This window comes from Loxodonta africana, chromosome 6 (assembly GCF_030014295.1).
Source record: "Loxodonta africana isolate mLoxAfr1 chromosome 6, mLoxAfr1.hap2, whole genome shotgun sequence".
Taxonomy (NCBI): domain Eukaryota; kingdom Metazoa; phylum Chordata; class Mammalia; order Proboscidea; family Elephantidae; genus Loxodonta; species Loxodonta africana.
In genome coordinates, this window is record NC_087347.1 from 73,384,019 (window position 1) to 73,395,762 (window position 11,744).

Here is an 11,744-nt window from a genome sequence, read left to right on the forward strand (position 1 = left end):
CCTTTAAAACCACTAATACCCAAGCCCTAGCCCCAGAGATTCGGATTTAATTGGTCATGGTTAAGGCCTGGCTATGAGGTCTTTTTTTTTTTTAACTTACCAGATAATTCTAATACATAGCCAGCATCTAAGACCACTTCCCTAGAAGATAAGAAGATAAAGGTAGGCATCTAGATAAGTAGGGTAGGAGCCAAAGCTCTAGCCCCAGAGACATCCAGAATGCCCTATGGGTAGTTGTCACAGATTGTGGAAAGTAGGGCCTAGTGGCAAAAAGCATAGACTCTGGAGGCAGACAGAATTGGGTTCAAACCCCAGGCTTGTCCCTACTGGATGTGTGCCTTGTCGTGTATCAAATTATCTCAAAACTTAGTGGCGCAAAACAACCATTTGTTATACTCATGGATTCTGTTAGAAACTCAGGGCATAGTAGGGGTAATTTGCTCTGTTCTCAGTGTCTGGGACCTCAGCTGAAGGACTCAAAGGATGAGGGTGACTCAACAGCTGGGGGGTAGAATCATCTGAAGGCTTGTTTTTGTACATGTCTGGTGATTGATGCCCATTGTTGACAGGGAATTTGCTTTGGCCTCTTCATGTAGCCTGGGCTTCCTCACAACATGGTAGTTGAGTTCCAAGGGCAAGAATCCAAAGAAAGAGAGAGGGTAAGAACCTGTTCTGCCCTTTTAAACCCAGCCTTGCAAGTCATATAGTGTCATTTCCACAGTGTTCTATTCCCTAAGGCAATCACAAAGTCCTGCTGAGGTTCAAGGGACAGAAATAGACTCCATGGCGAGGGAGCCTGACAGAGCTCTGGAAAAACATGTGGGACCAGAAATATTGTTGTGGCCATTTTTTGGAAAATGCAGTCTGCCACACTTGGACGTGTTCCTTAACTTCTTTGGACCTCTGTTTCCTCATCCAAAATGGAATAATATAAACTCACTCATTCAGTTGTTGTAAAGATTTAAAATGACAACTTTAGAGCAGAGTACCCTGCACATGGTAAGTGCTTAGGAAATTCTAGCTGTTTTTAATATCTAGGGCCAATGTGCTTATTCTGGCCTGACCTTGAAGGATCACAAGCCTTAGAGCAGTACCTTCCATCTGCTCCCAACTGCCCGGATTCATAATCTTCCATCTTCATATCCATACCCTCCCCATGCTCACCCACTCCACACTGACCCAGTCCCCCAGTTCCAAACCCACGTCTTATCATCTCCTCAGGACTCCCTGGGCCTCAGTGCTTTCACATCAGTCGTCCCAGAGATGGGAACCTGGCACTCATCACTTACTAACTAACTCAGTAGTTTAATGTCTCAGCCCTCTCTGGTATATCTGCTTGTATAACAAAGAAACTTAGTAACGGTCAAGGCAAAAAATAGATTTGAAAAATCAAAGTCATGAAATAGAATCTCTAATTTGATCTCACTTTTGTTAAAACAAACAAACAAAAAAATTGTATATATAACCAGACACAGAAAGCAGAAAATGCTAAATGTTAAATATGTTTACCTCAGGGTGGTAAGATTGGGATTACCTTTATCTTATTTTTTTGATTTTAAGCATTCTCCACGTTTTCTACAATAAACATGTATTGTAATTTGGTGAACTCAAACATACCAATGATCATGAAGATGGAGCAAGACCAGGCAACATTTTGTCCTGTTATGTATAAAGTCTCCACGAGTCAGAGCTCATTCAACAGCAACTAACGGCATCACAATTAGAAAAAAAAAAAGTTTAATGTTTTTTTCTTTATGCAAAGGAATGAATGGTAGAATTTACACCAAGGTGGAGGTGGAACTTTGAGGCCATTGGTTCTTCTTTTCAAGTCAACTTCTTTTCATGCCATCTGGTCATACCACTTCCCTGGTTGTTGAAAATATTTGAAAGATTCCCAGACTTTCAAGATGGTCATGCCGGACTCTCCCTTCTCAAGCTGGAGCATGAGTTGTTGTATGGGTACGTTTGAGCTCACAGCATTCACAGGGCATATTCCTGAAGAATCATAGCTTTGAGCAGGTTGTGGAAGGGGGATTAGCATATATATTTGTCTCTCCCTTCATTTCAAGGTTAAGGACTGTAGAGGGCACGGAATCATTCTGCCCAGCAGGACAGCCAGTATGATGTAGAATAATGATAAGAATTTGAGCTAAAAATGGGAGATTAATTGAAGGCCTAAATCTGAATCAGTCAATCAATCATTCTACCCGTACCCTGTGGGTGATTTTAACTATGAGTTAGTTTTATTCAAAAAGTATGCTTTTATAACCATCAAAATATAATAAACAAAAATAAAATAGGAAAAAAAAAAAACTTAAAGTATAACGAACATACGGTTATTTCCCATATCCTTTTTCTTTCTCAACATTTCAGTCAGTACCTTCAAATGAACTGTTGTCCATGGTTAATTTAAGAGTGAAGACTTCATATTAATAAGGCAGTGTTGAAACATATCAAGATAGGTGAGACTAAGGAGTATAGGAATATTCTTTAGCATTTGGAAAGACTGAGGGTCAGAGAGTGACTGATGGACTCCCAAAATCAGCAAAAGTTCTCAAGGATGTACTGGAGGGAAAAAGGTTTCCTTAACAATAGCAGTAATAACACAAAAAATCAGTTGTATTTCCATATGCTAGCAATGCATAATCTGAAAATGAAATTAAGAAAACAACTGCATTTACATGGCATCAAAAAGAATAAAAAACTTAGAAATAAACTTAACCTAGAAGTGTAAGGCTTATACATTGAAAATTAAAAAACATTGTTGAAAGAAATGTTTTAAAAACCTAAATAAATGGAAAGACATTCCATGTTCATGGATTGGAAGACTTAATATTGTTAAGATGGCAATACTCTCCAAGTTGAGGTACAGAATCAATGCAAGCCCTATCAAAATTCCAACTTTCTTTTTTGTAGAAATGAACAAACTCATCCTAAATTTCATATGGGATCTCAAATTGCCAAAACAATCTTGGAAGAGAAAAACAAAGGTGCAAAACTAATACTAATATAAAAACTTATTACAAAACTACGGTAATCAAAACAGTGTGGTACTGGCATAAGGATAGACATATAGATCAATGGAATAAAACAGATAGTTCATAAATAAACCCATACTTCTATGGTCAACTGATTTTTGATAAGGGTTCCAAGACCATTGAATGAGGAAAGAATAGCCCTTACAACAAATAGTCCTGAGATAACTGGATATTTGGAGTCCCTGAGTGACGTAAACAGTTAAACGCTCAATTATTAGCTGAAAGGTTTGTGGTTTGAACCCACCAAGAGGTGCCTCAGAATACAGGCCTGGCAATCTGTTTCTAAAGGTCACAGTCTTGAAAACTTTACGGAGCAGTTCTACTCTGCATACATGGTGTCACCATGAGTCGGAATCAAATCCCCAGCAACTAACAACAACAAGTGGATATTCACATGCAAAAGAATGAAGTTGGATCCACATCTCACACAATATAAAAAAGTTAACTCAAAATGGATCAAAGACCTAAATGTAAGAGTTAAAACAAAATTCTTAGAAGAAAACATAGGAGTAAATCTTCATGACCTTGGATTTGGCAATGGATTCTTAGATATGACAACAAAAGCACAAGCATCAAAAGAAAAAGGAGGTAAATTGGATTTTATGAAAAGTAAAAACTTTTGTGCATTAAAAGACACTGTCAAGAATGAATTTATAAACAAAATGTGGTACATACATACAATGCAATACTACTCAGTCAGTAGGGGAAATCTCCCACGTGTCTGTCAGTTTGTCGTACTGTGGGGACTTGTGTGTTTGCCGTGATGTTGGAAGCTATGCCACCGGTATTCAAATACCAGTAGGGTCATCCATGGTGGACAGGTTTCAGCTGAGCTTCCAGACTCAGACAGACTAAAAAGAAGGACCCGATGGTCTACTTCTGAAAAGAATCAGCCAGTGAAAACCTTATGAATAGCAGTGGAAAATTGTCTGACGTAGTGCTGGAAGATGAGCCCCCAGGTTGGAAGGCACTCAAAAGATGACTGGGAAAGAGGTGCCTTCTCAAAGTAGGGTCGACCTTGACTTGGATGGAGTCAAGTTTTCGGGACCTTCATTTGCTGATGTGGCACAACTCAAAATGAGAAGAAACATCTGCAAACATCCATTAATAACCGGAATGTGGAATGTATGAATACGCTGGACTATAGGAAGAAGAACGTGGCATTAGGATTGGAGGAAGACTCATTAACAACCTGTGATATGCAGATGACACAACCTTGCTTGCTGAAAGTGCAGAGTTTTTGAAGCACTTACCACAGCCTTCAGTATGGATTATACAACATAAAGAAAATAAAAATCCTCACAACTGGACCAATAAGCAACATGATAAACAGAGAAAATATTGACATTGTCAAGGATTTCGTTTTACTTGGATCCACAATCAACAGCCGTGGAAGTAGCAGTCAGGAAATCAAAAGACACATTACATTGGGCAAATCTGCTGCAAAAGACCTCTCTAAAGTGTTAAAAAGCAAAGATGTCACCTTGAAGACTAAGGTGCACCTGACCCAAGCCAGGGTGTTTTCAATTGCCTCAAATGCATGTGAAAGCTGGACAATGAATAAGGAAGACCGAAGAATTGATGCCTTTGAATTGTGCTGTCAGTGAAGAATATTGAATATACCATGGCTGCCAAGAGAATAAACAAATCTGTCTTGGAAGAAGTACAACCAGAATGCTCCTTAGAAGCAAGGATGGTGAGATTACATCACACATACTTTGGTCATGTTATCAGGAGTGATCAGTTCCTGGAGAAGGACATCATGCTTGGTAAAGTAGAGAGTCAGTGAAAAATAGGAAGACCCTCAATGAAATGGACTGACACAGTGGCTGCAACAATCAACTCAAGCATAACAACGATTGCGATGATGGCACAGGACCGGGCAGTGTCTCATTCTGTTGTACATAGGGTCAATATGAGTCGGAACTAACTTGGCGGCATCTAACAACAATAACAGTAGGAGAAATGAAGTCTTGATACATGCTACAATATGGACGAGCTTGAAGACATTATGCTGAGTGGAATAAGTAATAACAAAAGGACAAATATTGTATGACCTCACTTATACAAAAAGACAAGAAACGGCAAATGTATAGAGATTGAAGTTTATTAATGGTTACCAGGGGCAGGAGGAAGGAGGAAAGAGAGTTACTGCTTAGGGAGTACTGAGTTTTAGTTTATGGTAACAGAAAAATTGCATTGCTTAAGGGTGGGATTGCACAGCTGATTATTTTAAGTGCTGTAAAAAGTTGAATTAGCAAAATTGTGTCATGGACAGGAAAGATGGTAATAGAGAACCCAAGGTGGAGAAGGGAGAGTGTTGACATGTCATGGAGTTGGTAACCAACATCACAAAACAATGTTTACTAGTTGTTTAAATAAGAAGCCAGTTTGTTCTGTAACTCTTCACCTAAAGTACAATAAATAAAGGAAAAAAAAGTTGTGTGATAGACATTGTCTTAGATATCTAGTGCTGCTATAAGACCTTTAACAAAAAAAAAAAAAATTATTTTCTCACAGTTTACGAGGCTAGAAGACCAAATTCAGGATGCCGGCTCTAGGGGAAGACTTTCCCTCTCTGTCCACTCTGGAGGAAGATCCTTGTTTCTTCAGAGCTTCTGCTCTTGGGCAATCTTCATGTGGCTTCGCATCTCTCTTCTGCTACCTCTGCTAACTGGCTTGCTTGTTTAGCCTCTTTATATCTCTAAAAAGACTGACTCAAAATACACCCTATACTACTCATTAACATAACAAAGACAATCCATTCCCAAACTGGATGGTAACCATAGACATAGAGGTTAGGATTTACAACAGATATTTCTGGATGATACAAAAATCCGTAACAGACATATTTAAACACCACCACCACCAAAAAAAAAAAAAAAGCAGCTGCTGGCGCTACTTATGTACAACCAAATGCTTCATAGGATTTGGTTCTTTGGTTTGGAGGTTTAGGGTCATGGTTTCATGGGTTTCATGTCCTACCTTCTAGCTCATTGCATAATTCCCAGGGTTTTATAAGCTTACAAGCTGCCATCAAAGGCACAACAATTGGTCTCTATTTACCTGGAGCAACAGAGGAAGGAAAGTCAGAAATAGGAGGAAATGGAATGTGTGGGTAATTGCCTCCATGAACAACTGCCCCTGCTGCGATGAGGCCAGAAGAACTGGATGGTATCTGGCTACCATTACTGAACATTTTGATCACAGATTTTATAGACGAATCCTGATCAAAAGGGGGAAAATGCCAAACAGAATTTAAAATTCTCATGGAATCCATATTTTCTGGAGATGAACCCCTGAAACTATTGCCCTGAGATAATCTTTAAACTTTAAACCAAAAATATCTCCTGAAGTCTTCTTAAAACTAAACAATACCCATTGTCATCGAGTTGACTCTGACTCATAGCGACCGTATGGGACAGAGTAGAACTGCCCCATAGGGTTTCCAAGGAGTGACTGGTAGATTCAAACTGCTGATCTTTTGGTAAGCAGCCAAGCTCTTACTCCCTGCACCACCAGGGCTCCAAACTAAAGAATAGTTTTGCTTAACTAGTAAAACATGTCTGCCCTGAGGATTTATGCTCTTTTAAGAACTACCTATGTGGGATTAAATTGACAACAGCAAATAGAAAAGTTAGATAGGAATCTTAGGGGGCAGTGAGTTTATGTTAATGGGGGAGGAACAGTTCAGAAAAGGAGGGTGAGAATGGTTGCATGCCTCAAAGAACATAATCAATGTCACTGAATTGTACATCTAGAAGCTGTTGAATTGCTGTATGTTTTACCATGTATCTTCTCAACAACAAAATAAATAAAAGTTTAAAAAGACTATCAAGTGAAAAGACAACCCATAGAAAGGAAGAAAATATTTACATATCATATATCTGATACGATATAAGCAACTAATGGCAACAATAACAACAATAAGCACATAAAAAGATGTTTGACATCATTAGTCATTAGAAAAATGCAAAGCAAATCTATAATAAGATATACTTCACATGCATGAGGATGCCTATAATTTACAAAAAAGGGGGTGGGGAGTAACACATGTTGGCAAGAATGTAGAGAAACTGGAACCCTTGTACATTGCTGGTAGGGATATAAAACGGTGCAGCCACTATGGAAAATAGTTTGGCAGTTCCTCAAAAAATTAAGTAGAATTACCATATGATCCAGCAATTCCACTCCTGAATACATACCCCAAAAATTGAAAAACAAATATACAAACAAAAACTTGTACACAAATGTTCATAGCAGCACTATTCACAATAGCCAAAGATGAAAACAATTAAAATGTCCATCAACTGATGAATGGATAAACAAATGTGGTATATCTATATAATGGAATATTATTCAGTCATAAAAAGGAATGAAGTACTGATACATACTACGATATGGATGAACCTTGAAAACACTGCTATGTGAAAGAAACCAGACACAAAAGATCACATATTGTAGGATTCCATTTATATGAAATGTTCAGAATAAGCAAATCAGTAGAGACAGAAAGCCAATTAATGGTTGCCAGGGGCTGGGGGAGGGGCAAGCAGAAGTGACTGCTTAATGAGTATTGGGCTTTTTTTTTGGAGTCATATAAAACGTTCTGGAATTTGATAGTGATGATAGTTGCACAATATCATGAATGTACTGGTAGCTACTGAATTGTATACTTGAAAACGGTTGTTATGGATTGAATTGTATCCCCCAAAATACGTGTCGACTTGGTTAGGCGTAGAGCCACGGCTGCTTACCAAAAGGTTGGCAGGAAACCGTATGGGGCAGTTCTACTCTGTCCTACAGGGTCCCTATGAGTTGGAATCAACTCGATGGCAATGGGTTTGGTTTGGTTTTGGTTTAACATAATACACTAACGGTGTAATGGCTAATGAGCTCTGCTGCTAACGTAAAGCTTGGAGGTTGGGGTCCATCCAGAGATAAAAGAACAAGAAGGGAGCTGGAGAGTCGGGGACTTTAACCACCAAGAAAGCAGCACAGGGAGCTGAACGCATCCTTTGGACCTAGGGTTCCTGCGAGGAGAAGCTGCTAGCCAAGGGGAATATTGATGACAAGGGCCTGCCTCCAGAGCCAGCAGAGAAAACCTTCCCTTCCTTGGAGCTGACACCATGAACTTGGACTTGTAGCCTACCAGACTGTGAGAGAATAAACTTCTGTTTGTTAAAGCCATTCACTTGTGGTATTTGTTACAGCAACACTAGATGACTAAGACAATGGTTAAAATGGTAAACTTTTTGTTATGTGAATTTTACATCAATTAAAAAAAAAAGTTAAGGAAAAAAATAGTATCAGAAGCTAAGTAATAGGCAGAGACTCAGAAAGCTCAATATTAGATTGTTTCCAAGACAGAGCTGTCTGGTAAGGCAAACTAAGCTGCAACAGAATCTGCGCCTTACCAGGGGCAGCTCTCCAATTCTTGAGTCCCCCAGCTTGACTTGCTGAAATCAATTTATAGAGTTCTTGGTGTCTGCCCTAATCATTATGCAGACAGATAAAATTTAGTTAATATCCTTTCCTCCCTCCCCAACAGTGAAAAATAAGATAAATAGAATCTATCTCCATAATTTTACTCATTTACTTCAGTAGCATCTGTTTATCATGATTTACAAGATTTTGGCTGGCAATGAGAGTTGTAGAAAATATTTGCATAAAGGAATTTTATTTACTTATTTCTCCCCCTTAAACACTAGGATGCTCCAAATGGTCATGGAAATTTAGGAAAGTTCAGTATTGCCAATAGTGAGTGATAATTACTTTCCTAAAAGCCATACTGGATGGTCACCAAGAGATAAAAAAAAATCTAGATATTCAGTTTAGAAGACAAACGTGAACGTCACTAAAAGACGGAAAATCAAGTAAGAGAAAACTTTAAATACTGGTTCCTGCTGCTAGGATTTGCCTGCTAAGCGTGTGAGAACAGGGAATTTGACTTCCTTAACGTTATACAGGAAACCCTGGTGGTGTAGAGGTACGGCTGCTAACCAAAAGGTTGGCAGTTTGAATCTACCAGGTGCTCCTTGGAAGCCTTATGGGGCAGCTCTAGTTTGTCCTACAGGGTCGCTATGAGTTGGAATCAACTCGATGGCAATGGGTTTGGTTTTGTTTTGGTTTACCACAATACACTGACGGCGTAATGGCTAATGAGTTCTGCTGCTAATGTAAAGCTTGGAGGTTGGAGTCCATCCAGAGGCACCTTGGAAGAAAGCCCTGGCAATCTACTTCTGAAAAATCAGCCATTGAAAATTCTGTGGAGCACAGTTCTACTCTGACACAGGTACGGTTGCCACGAGTTGGAGTCGACTCAGTGGCAACTGGGATGGAGTAGTGTAAGCTCGCAGAAAGGTATGTCCTTAGATGTTTGCGTAGGAAAGAAAACCACTCTCTACAAAATTTTTTTCTGTGAAACTTTAAATCCTAATTCCATGTTCACATGTGTACATACTCCAGAATTTTTAGTATTAAAACCTAGTTGTTTCTCTCTCCCACATACGTAAAGTGAGAAAGGCAAAAAACAGGGAAGAAGGTAGTAGGTAGTACGCTATCATTTATTTGAAAAGGCTGGAGAGGGTTACATACACATATTCATATTTGCTTATATTTTAAAAAATCAAAGTATAAATCATAACATTTTAAAAGACGATTACCTTTAGAGGGAGAGAACACTCAAGATGAAGAGGGTAGAAATAGCATCCGGACTTCTCTAAAAAACACCTTATTTTATAGATTTGACTTTTGGATATATGTAACCGTTTTACATTATTATAAAACAAAATGGAACTCTAATTTTTAAAAACATCAATCTTTAAAATTAACAGCAAAATAAAACAAATGAACTTAACAATGTATCAAGTTGGTGGCTTAACTACATAGAGAGGACTTGTTCTAAAAGATTTTAAAACAAAGTAATTTGACTATATCTAGGGATTTACAAATGACCAGAACTAAATAATCTTTAACAGTTTTCAGTAATATTTAATACCATTAATAATACTGGTATTGTTATTCTCAAGCCATTATGTGTGTGTATATTTACATGTAAATATTAATATAATACACCTTAATATGCAGATAGACATGAAGAGAAACATGCTTTGCAAAGCAAAGCAATTTGGAGAAATGTCCAATTCCAGGTTTGAGGCAGAAAGTGGTCTAAGATGAGCCTGGAACATCTATCTCGTCTTACCAGAAAGCAAAGGAAGCTATCAAAGACCACACTGGTCACGTCCAAAGGCACGTCAGACCCTACATGAAGAGGCTCCCACTGGTCAAAATTTGGGCATCAATAAGAATATAACTGCAATGGACTGAAATACATTAAATATTTGAAACACATGAGTTCATGATACTTTACAAAATAACCTCAGTAGGCACCATAGGAGGACGCTAAAGAACACGGGGTCGCTGAGTCAGAATTGACTTGATGGCGCCCAATAACAAAGAACAAACACGTGACTAAAAACCGGTAAACCACACATTTATGAAGTAGTATCTCAAGGATGAGAAAAGAAATTGAGAAGAAAAATGCCCAGTGTCACACAGCTAAAGTGGCAGAGCTGGATTGGTATATTACATGAAAACGCCTTTATCCATTACAAAAAAAGTTTGCCTTAATATGACCCAAAAGAGCAGAGGGTGAAGGCTGTTTATTAGGCTCAGTTTTACTATAGAGGTCCTGTTGAGTAGGGAAGACCCTAAAACCCATGGGCTCATAAAAATAAATGGCATTGCTCCATTAAAAAACTGCGTATATGAGGCTAAAAGGTCAACAATTACTCTAAAGCAGAGTACTAGAAATTTTGGAACAACCAAAATGCAATTAAATAGAATGATATTGTGAAAAATGTAACTAATGTCACTGAACAATTTGTGTAAAAATTGTCAAATAAGAACCTAATTCGCTGTGCAAACTTTCACCAAAAACACAGTATTTTTTAAATGGCATTTAAAACACCTGGTAATGACAAAATGTTAATTACTTTTCCTCCCCATCATTCCTACTCAGAACATTATTTTAGGTTTTTAACTTAGTTCTTCCACTAGGTTATAAACCTCTTATGGGTCTAAGATCTCAGAATTAACTTACAACTTCTTTTAATGAAAATCACATTAGTTCTACTTCACAATATTAAAACATGGTTAACATCAAAAATTTTCCAAACAAGCCTCAATTTAACTCTAAAAACTTAAGCTTCTCAATTAGATACCTAAAAGAGTTGGATTACAATTTGGGTACTTAACATTCCAATGATTTATGGGGAAATTTTTAAATTTCTTTTTGGCTCTCCACACAGAAAAACCATTGTACAAATTGAGTTTGGTCTTTTTGCCAGGAGCCCTGGTGGTGAAGTGGTTAAGAGCTATGGCTACTAACCAGGTCAGCAGTTCAAATCCAACAGCCACTCCTGGGAAACCCTATGGGACAGTTCTACCCAGTCCTAGGAGGTTGCTATGAGAAGGAATCAATCTGATGGCAATGGGTGTTTTTTAGGTCTTCCTACAAATGTGTTTGGTAAATATGGTTTCTCAGGTAAGTCTAGAGCAAGATTCAGCTAACTTCTGTAAAAGTTAGGTGGGCCACATGGTCACATACTTCCAACAACTCTTTAAAAATGTAAAAAAGAAAACCAGCGTACTTAGTTCATGTGCCATACCTAATAGGTTGCAGTGAGATCTGGCCTCAAGGCT